The sequence below is a fragment of the Schistocerca piceifrons genome, chromosome 6, assembly GCF_021461385.2.
Source record: "Schistocerca piceifrons isolate TAMUIC-IGC-003096 chromosome 6, iqSchPice1.1, whole genome shotgun sequence".
Taxonomy (NCBI): Eukaryota; Metazoa; Arthropoda; class Insecta; order Orthoptera; family Acrididae; genus Schistocerca; species Schistocerca piceifrons.
This window is the reverse complement of record NC_060143.1, coordinates 115,939,702-115,958,107: the sequence shown is the minus strand read 5'-3', so window position 1 is coordinate 115,958,107 and position 18,406 is coordinate 115,939,702.

Below are 18,406 nucleotides of genomic sequence, written 5' to 3'. Positions count from 1 at the left end.
AACCACAAGTGAAATCAAAATAGTAGATTCCCCCCCCCCCCCTCCCTCCTTCCTTCCCATGAACCATGGACCCTGCCGTTGGTGGGGAGGCTTGCGTGCCTCAGCGATACAGATAGCCATACTGTAGGTGCAACCACAACGGAGGGGTATCTGTTGCGAGGCCAGACAAACGTGTGGTTCCTGAGGAGGGGCAGCAGTCTTTTCAGTAGTTGCAGGGGCAACAGTCTGGATGATTGACTGATCTGGCCTTACAACACTAACCAAAACGGCCTTGCTGTGCTGGTACTGCGAACGGCTGAAAGCAAGGGGAAACTACAGCCGTAATTTTTCCCGAGGGCATGCAGCTTAACTGTATGGTTAAATGATGATGGCCTCCTCTTGGGTAAAATATTCCGGAGGTAAAATAGTCCCCCACTCAGATCTCCGGGCGGGGACTACTGAAGAGATGTCGTTATCTGGAGAAAGAAAACTGATGTTCTACGGATCAGAGCATGGAATGTCAGATCCCTTAATCGGGCATGTAGGTTAGAAAATTTAAAAAGGGAAATGGATAGGTTAAAGTTATAGTGGGAAATAGTGAAGTTCGGTGGCAGGAGGAAAAAAACTTTTGTCAGGTGAATACAGGGTTATAAATACAAAATCACATAGGAGTAATGCAGGAATAGGTTTAATAATGAAAAGGAAAATAGGAATGCGGGTAAGCTACTACAAACAGCATAGTGAATGCATTATTGTGGCCAAGATAGACACGAAGCCCACGCCTACTACAGTAGTACAAGTTTATATGGAAACATAGTAGGTAAATATGGATTGGGGTTAAGAAATGAAAGAGGAAGCCGCCTGGTAGAATTTTGCATAGAGCATAACTCAATCATAGCTAACACTTGGTTTAAGAATCATGAAAGAAGGTTGTATACATGGAAGAACCCTGGAGATACTAAAAGGTATCAGAAAGATTATATAATGGTAAGACAGAGATTTAGGAACCAGGTTTTAAATTGTTAGACATTTCCAGGGGCAGATGTGGACTCTGACCACAATCTGTTGGTTATGAACTGTAGATTAAAACTGAAGAAACTGCAAAAAGGTGGGAATTTAAGGAGATGGGACCTGGATGAAGCCCGCATCTCGTGGTCGTGCGGTAGCGTTCTCGCTTCCTACGCCCGGGTTCCCGGGTTCGATTCCCGGCAGGGTCAGGGATTTTCTCTGCCTCGTGATGGCTGGGTGTTGTGTGATGTCCTTAGGTTAGTTAGGTTTAAGTAGTTCTAAGTTCTAGGGGACTGATGACCATAGATGTTAAGTCCCATAGTGCTCAGAGCCATTTGAACCATTTGACCTGGATGAACTGAGTAAACAAGAGGTTGTACAGAGTTTCAGGGAGAGCATAAGGGAACAATTGACAGCAATGGGGGAAAGAAATACAGTAGAAGAACAATGGGTAGCTTTGAGGGACGAAGTAGTGAAGGCAGCAAAGGATAAAGTAGGTAAAAAGATGAGGGCTAGTAGAAATCCTTGCGTGACAGAAGAAATATTGAATTTAATTGATGAAAGGAGAAAATATAAAAATGCAGTAAATGAAGCAGGCAAAAAGGAATACAAACGTCTCAAAAATGAGATCAACAGGAAGTGCAAAATGGCTAAGCAGGGATGGCTAGAGGACAAATGTAAGGATGTAGAGGCCTATCTCACTAGGGGTAAGATAGATACCGCCTACAGGAAAATTAAAGAGACCTTTGGAGAAAAGAGAACCACTTGTATGAATATCAAGAGCTCAGATGGAAACCCAGTTCTAAGCAAAGAAGGGAAAGCAGAAAGGTGGAAGGAGTATATAGAAGGTCTATCCAAGGGCGATGTACTTGAGGACAATATTATGGAAATGGAAGAGGATGTAGATGAAGATGAAATGGGAGATATGATACTGCATGAACAGTTTGACAGAGCACTGAAAGACCTAAGTCAAAACAAGGCCCCAGGGGTAGACAACATTCCATTAGAACTACTGACGGCCTTGGGAGAGCCAGTCCTGACAAAACTCTACCATCTGGTGAGCAAGATGTAAGAGACAGGCGAAATACCCTCAGACTTCAAGAAGAATATAATAATTCCAATCCCAAAGAAAGCAGGTGTTGACAGATGTGAAAATTACCGAACTATCAGTTTAATAAGTCACGGCTGCAAAATACTAACGCGAATTCTTTACAGACGAATGGAAAAACTAGTAGAAGCTGACCTCGGGGAAGATCAGTTTGGATTCCGTAGAAATATCAGAACACGTGTGGCAATACTGACCTTACGACTTATTTTAGAAGCTAGATTCAGGAAAGGCAAACCTATGTTTCTAGAATTTGTAGACTTAGAGAAAGCTTTTGACAATGTTGACTGGTATACTCTCTTTCAAATTCTGAAGGTGCTAGGGGTGAAATACAGGGAGTGAAAGGCTATTTACAATTTGTACAGAAACCAGATGGCAGTTATAAGAGTCGAGGGACATGAAAGGGAAACAGTGGTTGGGAAGAGAGTGAGACAGGGTTGTAGCCGTGACTTATTAAACTGATAGTTCGGTAATTTTCACATCTGTCAACACCTGATTTCTTTGGGATTGGAATTATTATATTCTTCTTCTTTCAGTCTCAGGACTGAAGACCACCACCACAACAACAACAACAATAACAACAACAACATGTATGGTAGTGAAACATGGACGATAAATGGTTTAGACAAGAAGAGAATAAAAGCTTTCGAAATGTGGTGCTACAGAAGAATGCTGAAGATTAGATGGGTAAATCACATAACTAATGAGGAGGTATATAATAGAATTGGGGAGGAGAGGAGCTTGTGGCACAACTTGACTAGAAGAGGGGATCGGTTGTTAGGACATGTTCTGAGACATCGAGGGATCACCAATTTAGTATTGGAGGGCAGCGTGGAGGGTAAAAATCGTAGAGAGAGACCAAGAGATGAATACACTAAGCATATTCAGAAGGATGTAGGCTGCAGTAGGTACTGGGAGATGAAGAAGCTTGCACAGGATAGAGTAGCATGGAGAGCTGCATCAAACCAGTCTCAGGACTGAAGACCACAACAACAACAACAACAACAACAACAACAGATGTTATTTGGTAACCAGTATCCAATAAAATGACAAAAGGAGTTAAGAAAAGGAGAAACAGTCTGAAATGTTCATGGGAGCTGAGATGTAACTGATGTTACAGCAAATTAATGAAATGTCTGATACTGCCATATTATGAACTGACTTGTCTTGCAAAACGGAAAACTGGTTCTGTATTTTTGTGCAATGGTCATGAATATCCTTCCAAAACGTAAAAATTACTAGTTAAATTTAAAATAAAACTAAGAAATAAAGTACTCCACTGTAATATTTTTGTTCTTGGACGGTGAGTTTGATAATCTATGATCATAGCTGCCAAGGACTTTGCCAGCAGCTGGCAGAAAGTGCCTATAACTGAGAAATGAGGATGGACACTGACATTATGCAGTGCATGTAACTGACTGTTCCACATGAGACTGACTCTTTGTATTGTGCCGTGCTCTGCTACTATCCTCTTTCTAATGTTGCACTTACATTACCTGGCTGTTTACTTGCATGTCTCTTCTGATTCTCTCTGGATTGCTGTACATACTACTGCAGAACTGGGAATGGTAACAGAGTCTCTGGATAACTCTCTTGGATTGATTTCCACAAAATCACGATGACCCAACATGTCATGATGACCCAATATGAACTGATTTTTGTGAACTGCTTGTTTCACTAGTGTAGCAACCCAAACTGTGTAATAAACTGTGAAGTTACATTGCAGCAGATGTAATACTGGTGATGAGACACAAATGTAGTGTGTGTGTGTGTGTGTGTGTGTGTGTGTGTGTGTTAGGAGAACACATTAAGTTCAGTGACCAGAGCAGCAACACCAAATGTGACAGCAAGGTAAATACTGCAACAACAACAAAGGCTGCAACAGCTTATACTAAAGCAGTCCACTGTGCCAGCACAGCATCAACCAGCGTTTTGCACCATTTCACCCAGAATATGAATAATCTAAGAACAAATATGAACAGGTAACATACTCCAAATAGATCAAAACAGAGACAAAAATAAATAAATAAATAAATAAAAAATAAATCTTACACAGTTTTGGAAAAACATTTCACAAACCATGTCACATTGTCATTTGCTGATGTGGTGTAAGCACATAAGGCATCTCTTGCATTCCTCTATTACCACTTTTGATCTCTTCCACTCTCTCCTAGATCTAACATCCTGTGCTAGTAATGACACTGGCACTTGCAGCAAAGCATCAACAGCTGTTGTAAATGGTTTAACACATCTCATGTGCACAAAGGAGGTTGGTTTTTGTTGGCAGCTGCAATGTGATGTCACCTAAATGACCTGATATTGGGTCAAATCTCTGTCTTATCTTTAGGCATCCAGGGATCCATCAACAAAATGGTTCAAATGGCTCTGAGGACTATGGGACTTAACATCTGAGGTTACTAGTCCCCTAGACTTAGAAGTACTTAAACCTAACTAACCTATTCATGCCCTAGGCAGGATTTGAACCTGCGACCGTAGCAGCAGCAGCGCGATTCCGGACTGAAGCACCTAGAACCGTTCGGCCACAACAGCTGGCGATCCATCAACAAAAGCCACTGTCTGACACTGTAATGCGGTAATTTACTGACAAACCATCCTATCCATTCCTGTCACTGGCATACATCGCCCATTACTTTTGTGAATTTCTTTACTGAGTTTGCATTTTTCCCAGTTTTAGGATTTATACCTCCAAAGTGAAGTCATCTTCCTTCCACATTCTACAGTGTAAGGTGAAAGCCTAATACTGTAGTGTATTTTAGAGTTATATTGTTTACATGATAACTCAATATTTTTGCAACCATACAATGAACATGTTCTGTTCTTCCACTTGATTGAGGGTAGAAAGGACTAGGCCTATGATTCCAAATGTGTAGCAAGTGGCATGACTGTTTCATCAAATCAGACATAAAATTAGTGTCCTGATCTGTCATTATTGTGCTGGGAACATCAAATTTTAGTAACACATTGTTCACCATGGCCTGAGCCACTGTATACGCCAGCTGATCTGGGACTCCAATTACAGTGAAAAAAACATTGAAAGTGATCTATCACGCTCAAAATTTAATTTTACCCTCTTGTGTTCAGTTGAATGGACCACACATATCCCTGTCCACCATTTGAATGGTTTTGATACTTCCAGCAACTTTCGTTATGGCACCCACTGATAGCTGAGACTAGCAGCTTGTGAGCACAGTATGCAGATCTTAACATATTGTTCAATGTCCTGTCTTCTTACCCTCCATCAAAATTTTTCAGCTAACAATTGATCAATTACTGTCCAAGCTCCATGACCTGCCAGAACATTGTCATGTGCTTTTCTTAGTACTTCATCTTTGAAACTGCAAGTACAACAATGCATGGTCTGCACTTTGCCATTCTACACAATAAGCCTTTGTGCATCATAGAGTGTAGTTGTGCTATAAATACTTGGCAGTCAGCATCAGCAGACTGTGCCTCTTGCCTCTCAGCGATGCCCCTACCCAGTGCTCACAAGACTTTGAGCTTTCTATTTATTTGATTATACGTTGGATCAGCAACTGCTAAGGTTGACTGTTAAGGTTACAACATAAGCTCTTCTGTAAATTTAAAAAAATATTGTATGCAGTAAAAGTGAAGATATCTGTTGGAAGTAATCATCACAGTACATGCTACACCTTACAGAAAATGTTGTGCTATTATGATATGGGCCTACAAGGTGCAAATAATTTGCACTGATGATGGTCACGCAGTGACCAAAATCAATCTGTAAAATAAAGGATTTCAGTATTTATGACTATGCTGCCATTTGTTCAAAATATATTGACTTTCTATTTAAGGTATCAGCATTGCCATGCTTTTTGTCACGTTTATGCACTACCTCACAATCAAACTCACTTAATTTCAGAGCCCATCGCATTACTCTGTTTGAAGGATATGTTACTCCTAGCAACCACTTCATTGTTGCAGGGTCTGTCACAACTTTAAATTTTCTTCCACACAGGTAACAATGGAAATATGTAAAGCTGTAGATGACAGCCAATATCTCCTTCTCTGTTGTCAAATAATTATGTTCTGTTTTATTCATCTGTTGTGATGTATACGTCACCAGTGTTCCTCGCCATCCATAATTTGGCTGGGGATGCATCTGATCGCCAAATTACTTGTGTCACAGGATAAAATAAATTCTTTTTGAAAGTTTGTAAATACCAATACCAGACCTGTTATTAATACATGTTTTAAGTTTTTAAACACAGTCTGAGAGTTAGCAGACCACTGAAATTTTGCCCTTCCCCTTAAAAAACTGTTCAGCTATTCACCAACTTCAGTAAAACCTTTCATAAAATTTTGTACAATAATTACAAAATCCTAAAAATGATTTAAGTTGCTTTGTTGTCTGTGGCTGCAAGAAATCATGTGCTGTGGAAATCAAACAGGGATGGTTTTCAGCCTCTCTAGACTTTATACATGACCTAGATAATTCACCTCTATTGCTCCAAAGTGACATTTATCAACACCCATTATTAAAAATTCTGTACACAGCCTCTTGAATACTCCCTCCAAGTGTGTACATGCTTTTCCATGACTTTAGAAAATACAATTATATCACTGACATAAACCACACACTGCTTTAGTTTTAGTCCTCTGGGTACTCAATCTAACATCCTTTGGAAAGTAACTGGCGCATTCTTGAAACCAAATGGCATCTGATGATATTGATAGTGCTCCCATTGGACAGTGGATGCTGTGTGTGACAGGTCTTCTGGAGCTACTACCAACTGGTGACAACCATTTTTTAAATCCATTGTCAAAACTTATTTACCATGACCCAAGCTGTCCAGTCTCCATTTTATTTGATACAGGATATATATTGGTGATAGCTCTTGTACTGAGACAGCTGTAGATGCACCAAAATCTACACTTTCTTGTACCATCTGATGATTTTTTGGGAACAATTACAACAACTTTACTCCACAGACTATCACTGTTCCTTAATACCAGCAGCCAACTGCTAATTGATGAATTCTTCCATTATTAGTTGTAGATGTTTTGGGAGCCTGTATGGTTTCCTGTACACTGAGCGGAGCATTATTCCCTGTTGCTATCATATGATGGTGCTCCTGGTAATGGTCCACTAGGATTAAACAGGTCTTTGAATCACAGTAATAGAGCTTCCATTGTTTTTCTACCTTTTTCCCTTAAGTGCTTCACTTATTCATGTAATGCAGATGCAATTATGGTCTGCTTGCAATGAAGGTCTCCACTCAATTTATTTAAATCCTTCTCCTTCAGGATGGAATCCCTATGGCAGGGTCACCCTGCCTATGCCTAAATTATTCACACTCACTCAAATGATATAATCTGCATTTACTTTTCTTACATGTACTGACACCCCTAAACACAAAACAATGTGATGTATCCATCTCGTCTTTGCACTCTAGTGGCTCTACTACACATAACATCTCACTTGGTAGGTCAGCACCTACAGTCACCCAGCCCATCTTTCTTGTATCTCCTGGTATCTTCTCATGTGAATTGACCTTTAGTGCACATGTCTGCAGTTTATTTGGTATCACCATCATGATAGGTGAACATTGTACCAATGTAGCTCTTGCAATGGCCCTTCTCAGCTGCAATAATGTTCTACTGAGATCAACTATATACTGCAAAAGATCAATTTTTGCATTATATTTATCAGAAAATCTAGTCACAGGATCACACAATACCTCTGACCAATATGCGGCAACACTTCCATGTCTCCTGAAAATCACTTGCTCCAACACTGAAACTAAGCAACATTGGCTCTAAAGATGCCACATGATTTTCTTCCACACCATACAACCTATATCTTGGAGTCTTAAGTCTCCTTTTGCCTACAGGGTCCAAACTGGCTACCGACACATGAACACCTTTGTCCATCAAAAATCTATCTTCCATTCCATTTACCATGACCAACAAGCAGGATTCCACTTCCACAGAAATTTTTACAAAACTTACTTTTCAGCAGATCAACTATTTGCCCCTTCAAATTTCAACTGCTTCACTTGTTTCTGGCATTTGTGCAACATCTATCTGATAATAGAAAAAATATTGGAGATCACCACAGTAAACGTAGACCCAGCAACATAGTAAGATTAATACTTATCCTGTGCCATGCACAGTTAGATTCAGAGCACTGTTGTGCTTCATAGCCAAATCTTCTACATGTGCTACATGTAACTGGCACCACCTCAGTAAACGGCAACTCATGCCCAAACAAATTACAGTATTGACACCTCTTTCCAAACAGACCTCAGAAGGCCCAATGGTACCAACCGACCGCTGTGTTATCCTCAGTCAATAGGCATCACTGGATGCTGATGTGGAGGAGCATGTGATCAGCTCACCACTCTCCTGGCTATTGTCAGCTTTCATGACTGGAGCTGCTACTTTTAATCAAGTAGCTCCGCAATAGGTCTCACAAGAGATGAGTGCACCCCAATTGTTAACAGCACTTGACAGACCCAGACAGTCACCTATACATGAGCCTGACTGCACTTAACTTTGGTGATGTGACACGAACTGATGTTACCATTGGGGCGAGGTCATTAGCAGTATTGACACCTAACCTGTTCTTAATACCATTCCCTACAACATCCTCTAAACTGTGAAAGATCCGCTGGCTACTGCAGCTTCAGCAAAATCACTTTTAAATTAGGATGATTGTCCTGCCTGAGAACCATGACCATAAAACAAAAAAACAAAATGGCCTAAATCCAGACTCACTCACTAAACTGTACTGTTGTACTTCGAGGTGAGGGTGAAAGTTGTGGTGTTGGATTAAGCTATACCTTGGACTCTAGATGACTTCTGACACTAGATGTAATGTCTGTGGGGTCTGATGTTATGTTGGGTGGTGGCTGAAGGCATGGGTAGCAGCTTGGTGAGTGGATTCCTGTCAGACACTAGTAGGTGTCAGTGAACCAGTATTAAGACACCACCAAACATTTACTGTTCATCAAATACAATGTATGATGCATTGACATCACAGGCAGCTAGCAGTGGCAGGTGCACTGGCAGTAGGTGCTCACCTGGTATGTACCGATCAAGGCATAGCTAGCAGCCGGGATGACAGCATCAGCTCCAGTAATGTCACGAAGTTGTTAGCTCTGCGCAGCTAGCACACATCATCATCCATGCCATCCAAAGCATCTAGCAGAAGTGGGTGACTGTAGTGTGAATGATCATACTGTGGACTCCGTACAGGAGAGGCAGCCACTGACAGCAGGTCTGTCCTCAAGAGCAGGAGGTGAGCAGCTGAGACGGCTCACCACTCATGAGACAGAAGAACAGTCGCATGTCCCTGGATGGTAATCGGGAACCCGCAGGGCGGAAGGCAGCAGTAGTCATAGTAGAGAACTCCAAATGGCCTACTTGTCAAAGGAGTCTAAGCTTCCCACCATTCCCAGCATGGGTGATGGCACTGCAGTTAGCAGTAATCACTAAATAAATCTCGGGTGAACAGCCTGGTATGTGTGCATAAAACACAATATTTCGGCAATCGACCATGATGCAATCATCAGGTGTGCTGATGTACTGACCAGCGGTGTGCCGGCGCCGGGTATATATAGGACAAACCTCTTCAGGCGCTTCCTATGAGTTGGTACAGTGCCCGTTCTCCCGCCGTCTAGGCACTGCGCCCTAGGTCTTTTTGTTCAGGAGGGTCCCCGAAGTCGGTACACTCTGGGAAATATCCTTTTTCTTCTTAATCTGGGTGATCGCAGGTTCTCACACCTTGCTAAGGATGTAACCGCTGTCATGATTTAGTTGTGGCTCCCTTACTCTGATCTCTATGGCTTCTTTGATGACCAAGTCCCAGTATTTGGAAGCCTGTGTCAGGACTTTGGTTTGGTCATAATCCATGCTGCGGGATTCCGACAGGCAATGCTCAGCGATTGTCGACTTACTGGGCTGTTGCAGTCTAGTGTGCCATTGATGTTCTTGGCATCGGTCCTCAATGGTACGAATGGAGTGACCTATGTATACACTACCGCATTGGCAACGTATCTGATAAACCCCTGATTTACGTAGACCATGGTTGTCCTTGACACTGCCAAGAAGACTCTTGGTTTTGGTTGGAGGACGGAAGATAGTTTTCACTTGGTGTTTAAGTAAAATGCATCCAATTTTTCTGGATAAGGCCCCACAAAACGGAATAATAGCTAAGGCTGCCTCCTCCTGAAGTTCATCCTCAGTTTCCGCTGGTGCTGCAGGTGTGGGATGTAGAGCCTTCTGAATTTGCCCTTCCTTGTAATCGTTCCTCCGAAACATGGTCTTCAGATAGTCCAGTTCTTGTTGGAGACAGTCCCTGTCGGAGATGGTGTGAGTTCTATGTACAAGAGTTTTGAGCACGCCATTCTTTTGTGCCGGATGGTGGCAGCTATCCGCATGTAGGTACAAATTGGTGTGTGTCTTCTTCCTATACAAGCTGTGGCCCAAAGTGCCATCAGCTCGTCTTCTAATCAAAACATCTAGGAAAGGGAGCATTGCATCCGTTTCGATCTCCATGGTGAATTTAATATTCTCGTGTCTGCAGTTGAGATGTGTGAGGAAGACTGCCAGTTTATCTATTCCACGTGGCCAGATAACAAAGGTATCATCCACATATCTACATAAACAGATGGGTTTTAGATGTGCTGATTCAAGGGCTTCCTCCTCAAAATGTTCTATGTACATATTTGCGACAACCGGTGAGAGTGGACTCCCCATGGCTACTCTTTCTGTCTGCTTGTAGTATTCACCATCAAATAAGAAGTAAGTTGATGTCAATACATGTCTGAAAAGGTTGGTGGTCTCTTCGTCAAATTTCTGGCTGACGAGTTCCAAGGATTCTTGTAATGGAACTTTAGTGAATAGATATACCACGTCAAAGCTCACCAGTATGTCAGATTCCTTAAGCACAAGGTTATTGATGCACCCCAGGAAATCCACAGAGTTATGGATATGTTGTTTACAGCTCCCAATATAAGGGCTAAGCAGTTGTTTGAGATGCTTGGCGAGAAGGTACATTGGGGCACCAATATTGCTGATAATGGGACGTAACGGAATCGATTCCTTGTGCACCTTCGGGAGTCCATAAAGTCTAGGAGGAACAGCAGCCCTCGGGCATAGCTTCTTGATAATCTCGTCAGGGAAGCCGGAATCCTTGAGAAGCGCCAGAGTCTTCCTCTCGTCCCTCTTGGTAGGATCGGTGTTAATCTTCAATTTTGTGGTATGTGCTGTCGCCAAGTAGGACCCACATCTTCTCAGCATAATCCTGTCGGGACAGGATCAGTGTTGTGTTGCTCTTGTGTGCAGGTAATATTACTATGTCTAGATCTTCTCTTAGCTCCCGTATGGCGGCCCTCTCCCTGTAGGAAATGTTTGGTTCCATCAGCTTTGTTTTGGTTAGAGCTCTGCAGGTTTCGCGACGAACTTCTTCAGCAGATTCAGGTGGAAGTTGAGCAGCTGTTTGTTCCAATGTGCTAATGATGTCAGCAGTGCGTACATCTTTAGGAGTCGGGGTGAAATTCAATCCTTTCTTAAGAACCAAAATAGAATTATCATCCAGTTCCTTGTTAGTGAGATTGATGATGGTGTGCTCAAAACTCTTGTACACAGAGCTCACACCATCTCCGACAGGGACAGTCTCCAACAAGAATTGGACCATCTGAAGACCGTGTTTTGGAGCAATGGTTACAAGGAAGGGCAAATTCAGAAGGCTCTACATCCCACACCTGCAGCACCGGCGGAAAATGAGGATGAACCTCAGGAGCAGGCGGCCTTGGCTATTATTCCGATTTGTGGGGCCTTATCCAGAAAAATTGGACACATTTTACATGAACACCAAGTGAAAACTATCTTCCGTCCTCCAAGCAAAACCAAGAGCCTTCTTGGTATTGTCAAGGACAACCTTGGTCTATGTAAATCAGAGATTTATCAGATACCTTGCCAATGCAGTAATGCATACATAGGTCACACCATTCGTACCATTGAGGACCAATGCCAAGAACATCAACGGCACACTAGACTGCAACAGCCCAGTAAGTCGGCAATCGCTGAGCATTGCCTGTCGGAACTCCACAGGATGGACTATGACCAAAGCAAAGTCCTGACACAGACTTCCAAATACTGGGACTTGGTCATCAAAGAAGCTATAGAGATCAGGGTAAGGGAGCTACAACTAAATCGTGACAGCAGTTACATCCTTAGCAAGGCGTGGGACCCCGCGATCACCCAGATTAAGAAGAAAAAGGATATTTCCCACAGTGTACCGACTTTGGGGGGGGGGGGGGGGGAGGGGGGGCGGGGGGGCGGGGGGGAAGAATAACGAGAGCAGTTTCGGCAGACCCTCCTCAATGAGAAGACCTAGGACGCAGTGCCCAGATGGCGGGAGAATGGAGGCTGTACCTGTACCGCGCGTGGGGCACGGACCACACTGACTCATAGGTAGCACCTGAGGGAGGAGTAGGAGGGGGATTGTCCAGTAAATACCTGGCGCCGGCCCACTGCCGGTCAGTACATCAGTGGTCCTGATGATGGCAACATGGTCGATTGCCGAAATATTGTGTCGTATGCACACTCATACCAGGCTGTTCACCTGAGATTTATTTCGTCATAAAATATGCCTGGAGAAATTGAAGAATCATAGCAGTGATTAGCTGCACAGTGAGATACTTCCACTGGAACTGAGTAATTTTTTTGTGAGACTGGCCCATGTTCATCATGCTACCGTGAGACAACAGTTACATCACTTGACTTGCTTTCCCTGTCTGATCAGCTTTAATGAGAACTCCATGATATCCTGACTTTACGTTTCAGGCACTCTGGCTTGTATATTCAGTAGTGCCAGTGTACTGAATAATTACTCTTGCATCCAAATGGGGCATTCTTGCTCTGTTTGGCATGGTAACCAAAATGATGGAACCTCTCTCCTATGAAGTCACTTTGCTGCACTGGTGTCAGACAGTTCACCATCCTGGGCATGGGCACTGCTCAGCTCTCTGCCATCATGTAATCCTTGCATTACCAGAGAACGCATCCCAATTTTTACTTGTCTGCACCATTATATTACTTCACAGTACAACAAATATATTATTTTCAATTTATTCAAATTATTGTTTAATGATATTTGATACACTATAGAAAATACTTTCCTAGAATTTTGTTCAAGCCTTATTGTTCATGAAGTAACATAAGTTAACTACTAATATAAGACATACAATGAGCTAGTGCAGTTTGTATAGCAAATTACAATTGATGAATGCAATTATGTCTATTGTAGGCAAGTGGAATATCAATTACATTCTAATAAAACATCCATACTGTAAAATTTGTTGTTAAAATCATCATTACATAACATTTCATACTGAAGGACTCTATATTTTATGAAACTAATTATGAAAAATATGTCTATGTTTTCTGCTGGGCATCTTGTCACACTTAAATGATTTACTTAAATTATTTTGTACAGGTCTTATTTTGTTATATTTATTTATTTAAAATCGTTTAAAATACCGTTTCTCATAATACCTAAAGTTGTTTGCATTGTCAAAATGTATAAATGACGGTGGCTATGAATGAATGACATTGTTGTTGTTGTGGTCTTCAGTCCTGAGACTGGTTTGATGCAGCTCTCCGTACTAATCTATCCTGTGCAAGCTCCTTCATCTCCCAGTACCTACTGCAACCTACATCCTTCTGAATCTGCTTAGTGTATTCATCTCTTGGTCTCCCTCTACGATTTTTACCCTCCACGCTGCCCTCCAATGCTAAATTTGTGATCCCTTGATGCCTCAGGACATGTCCTACCAACCGATCCCTTCTTCTAGTCAAGTTGTGTCACAAACTTCTCTTCTCCCCAATCCTATTCAATACCTCCTCATTAGTTACATGATCTACCCACCTAATCTTCAACGTTCTTCTGTAGCACCACATTTCGAAAGCTTCTATTCTCTTCTTGTCCAAACTATTTATTGTCCATGTTTCACTTCCATACATGGCTACACTACGTACAAATAATTTCAGAAACAGCTTCCTGACACTTAAATCTATACTCGATGTTAACAAATTTCTCTTCTTCAGAAACACTTTCCTTGCCATTGCCAGTCTACATTTTATATCCTCTCTACTTCGACCATCATCAGTTATTTTGCTCCACAAATAGCAAAACTCCTTTACTACTTTAAGTGCCTCATTTCCTAATCTAATTCCCTCAGCATCACCCGACTTAATTAGACTACATTCCATTATCCTTGTTTTGCTTTTGTTGATGTTCATCTTATATCCTCCTTTCAAGACACTGTCCATTCCGTTCAACTGCTCTTCCAAGTCCTTTGCTGTCTCTGACAGAATTACAATGTCATCGGCGAACCTCAAAGTCTATTTCTTCTCCCTGGATTTTAATACCTACTCCTAATTTTTCCTTTGTTTCCTTCACTGCTTGCTCAATATACAGATTGAATAACATTGGGGAGAGGCTACAACCCTGTCTCACTCCCTTCCCAACCACTGCTTCCCTTTCATGCCCCTGCACTCTTATAACTGCCATCTGGTTTCTGTACAAATTGTAAATAGCCTTTCGCTCCCTGTATTGTACCCCTCCCACCTTTAGAATTTGAAAGAGAGTATTCCAGTCAACATTGTCAAAAGCTTTCTCTAAGTCTACAAATGCTAGAAACGTAGGTTTGCCTTTCCTTAATCTTTCTTCTAAGATAAGTCGTAAGGTCAGTATTGCCTCACGTGTTCCAACATTTCGACGGAATCCAAACTGATCTTCCCCGAGGTCAGCTTCTATCAGTTTTTCCATTCATCTGTAAATAATTGGCGTTAGTATTTTGCAGCTGTGACTTATTAAACTGATAGTTCGGTAATTTTCACATCTGTCAACACCTGCTTTCTTTGGGATTGGAATTATTATATTCTTCTTGAAGTCTGAGGGTATTTTGCCTGTCTCTTACATCTTGCTCACCAGATGGTAGAGTTTTGTCAGGACTGGCTCTCCCAAGGCCGTCAGTAGTTCTAATGGAATGTTGTCTACCCCTGGGACCTTGTTTCGACTCAGGTCTTTCATTGCTCTGTCAAACTCTTCACGCAGTATCGTATCTCCCATTTCATCTTCATCTACATCCTCTTCCATTTCCAAAATATTGTCCTCAAGTACATCGCCCTGGTATAGACCTTCTATATACTCCATCCACCTTTCTGCTTTCCCCTCTTTGCTTAGAACTGGGTTTCCATCTGAGCTCTTGATATTCATACAAGTGGTTCTCTTTTCCTGTAGGCTGTATCTATCTTACCCCTAGTGAGATAAGCCTCTACATCCTTACATTTGTCCTCTAGCCATCCCTGCTTAGCCATTTTGCACTTCCTGTCGATCTCATTTTTGAGAAGTTTGTATTCCTTTTTGCCTGCTTCATTTACTGCATTTTTATATTTTCTCCTTTCATCAATTAAATTCAATATTTCTTCTGTTACCCAAGGATTTCTACTAGCCCTCAGTCTTTTTACCTACTTGATCCTCTGCTTTCCTTCACTACTTCATCCCTCAAAGCTACCCATTCGTCTTCTACTGTATTTCTTTCCCCCATTCCTGTCAATTGTTCCCTTATGCTCTCCCTGAAACTCTGTACAACCTCTGGTTTAGTCAGTTTATCCAAGTCCCATCTCTTTAAATTCCCACCTTTTTGCAATTTCTTCAGTTTTAATCTACAGTTCATAACCAATAGATTGTGGTCAGAGTCCAAATCTGCCCCTGGAAATGTCCTACAATTTAAAACCTGGTTCCTAAATCTCTGTCTTAGCATTATATAATCTATCTGAAATCTGTCAGTATCTCCAGGATTCTTCCATGCATACAACCTTCTATTATGATTCTTGAACCAAGTATTAGCTATGATTAAGTTATGCTCTATGCAAAATTCTACCAGACGGCTTCCTCTTTCATTTCTTAGCCCCAATCCATATTCACCTACTATGTTTCCTTCTCTCCCATTTCCTACTGTCGAATTCCAGTCACCCATGACTATTAAATTTTCATCTCTCTTCACTACCTGAATAATTTCTTTTATCTCATCATACATTTCTGCAATTTCTTCGTAATCTGCAGAGCTAGTTGGCATATAAACTTGTACTACTGTAGTAGGCATGGGCTTCGTGTCTATCTTGGCCACTATAAGACGTTCACTATGCTGTTTGTAGTAGCTTACCTGCACTCCTATTTTTTTATTCATTATTAAAACTACTCCTGCATTACCCCTATTTGATTTTGTATTTATAATCCTGTATTCACATAACTAGAAGTCCTGTTCCTCCTGCCACCAAACTTCACTAATTCCCACTATATCTAACTTTAACCTATCCATTTCCCTTTTTAAATTTTCTAACCTACATGCCCGATTAAGGGATCTGACATTCCACGCTCCGATCCGTAGAATGCCAGTTTTCTTTCTCCTGATAACGACATCCTCTTGAGTAGTCCCTGCCCGGAGATCCGAATGGGGGACTATTTTACCTCTGGAATATTTTACCCAAGAGGATGCCATCATCATTTAACCATACAGTAAAGCTGCATGCCCTCAGGAAAAATTACGGCTGTAGTCTCCCCTTGCTTTCAGCCGTTCGCAGTACCACAACAGCAAGGCCATTTTGCTTAGCGTCACAAGGCCCCATCAGTCAATCATTCAGACTGTTGCCCCTGCAACTACTGAAAATGCTGCTGCCCCTCTTAGTAGTAGTAGTAGTAGTAGTAGTAGTAGTAGTAGTGAGAGTCAGAAAGTGATCAGTAAGTAGACCTGTTGAGATCAGTTCAGTTTGTGCGAATAAATGAAGATCTTTAAATGAGGAAATGAGGTGTTTCAAGACTTTTCATAAAGCAAAATCCTTGTTACCATATGAGAACATGAAAAACTCCAAATAATCACCTCAGGACTTCTTCTGTGATATCTAAAGTCATTAACAGCTCCGATTCAATGAGATAAGCAATACAGTGTTCTAGTAGCATTTTCCTGCTCTAGAAATGAGTATTTATCTGAGAAATATGAAACTGCAGTATTTGAGTTATCAAAATCCAGTGACTTTTCAACATTAAATGCAAAATACGATTCAAAATATGTTGCATGTAAAGAAACTGTTTGGGAAAGACTATGTAAATTTTGTAAACAACTGCAGTTTCACTGGTGGGGGGAGTATCAGAACAAATTTTGTAATCAGTTTAAAAAGAATTTGAAATAACTTTGTGATAATATAGGAAACGATGAAGTTCTGTGTGAAATGTTTGGTTCTCAAGAGAAAATTCACAATTTTAACCTTTCAATTTTGTTAAGGGAAACAACAACTGAAGTGTATGAAAGTAAAAGTATGTTCATTTATGTTGAAAAGTGACACAGTTTTGATCTGACTGTAGATTTATGGGAGAAACAGCCTGCAAAGTATAAAAACAGGACTATGTGTAGTTACGAAAATGTGATAGAAAAAGTACCACAGAAAGTGTCAAAAAACTACAAGATAGACTGATGTGTGATAGGAAAACAACAGTAATGAACACAAGTTTTTCTCCAAGGGAGAACTGAAAGATTTGTTCTTCCCTTTTTAATTAAATCAACTTTAATTTTTGCTATGACATTGTTTATGCTAGGATTTATATTGCACAGGAAGACAAAGATTGGAATACATCCAGCAAATAATTGAGGACACAGTTTGCTAGCGCTACTTTGAGATGAAGAGTTTGGCACAGGACAGGAATTTGTGCTGGGCAGCATCCAAGCAGTAAGAAAACTGAGAACTCAAAAACTGATGATTTGATGATTTTTGTAGGGATTATTTGATAATTTGTGCCTATGTTGTACTTTGCTCATTTAATACTTTTGTCCATAGCATACCAAATGTGCCCATTTTTACTTATGTATTGTACAATATCATTAGTGTCAAATCCAAGGACTGACTGGGGAGAAATCACGTATGGGGTTCCCCAAGGCTCAATCTTAGGTCCACTACTGTTTCTCATATATGAAAATGATCTACCGTCTAATGTACAACAAGCAGAATTAGTTTTTTTTGCAGATGACACCAGTATTGTAATCACTCCCAGGGAACATACAGAAATGGAAGAAAAAGTTCTCAAAAGTATCACTGACTATTTCTGCGAATGGTCTCACCCTGAATTTCATAAAGGGCACATCGTATTCAGTTCTGCACCTCTAGGGGTACTGCACCAATGATAAGTGTATACATGGTGATGAAATAATACATAGGGTGGAACCTTCAAAATTCTTAGGTGTCCTTATCGATGAGAATTTAAATCGG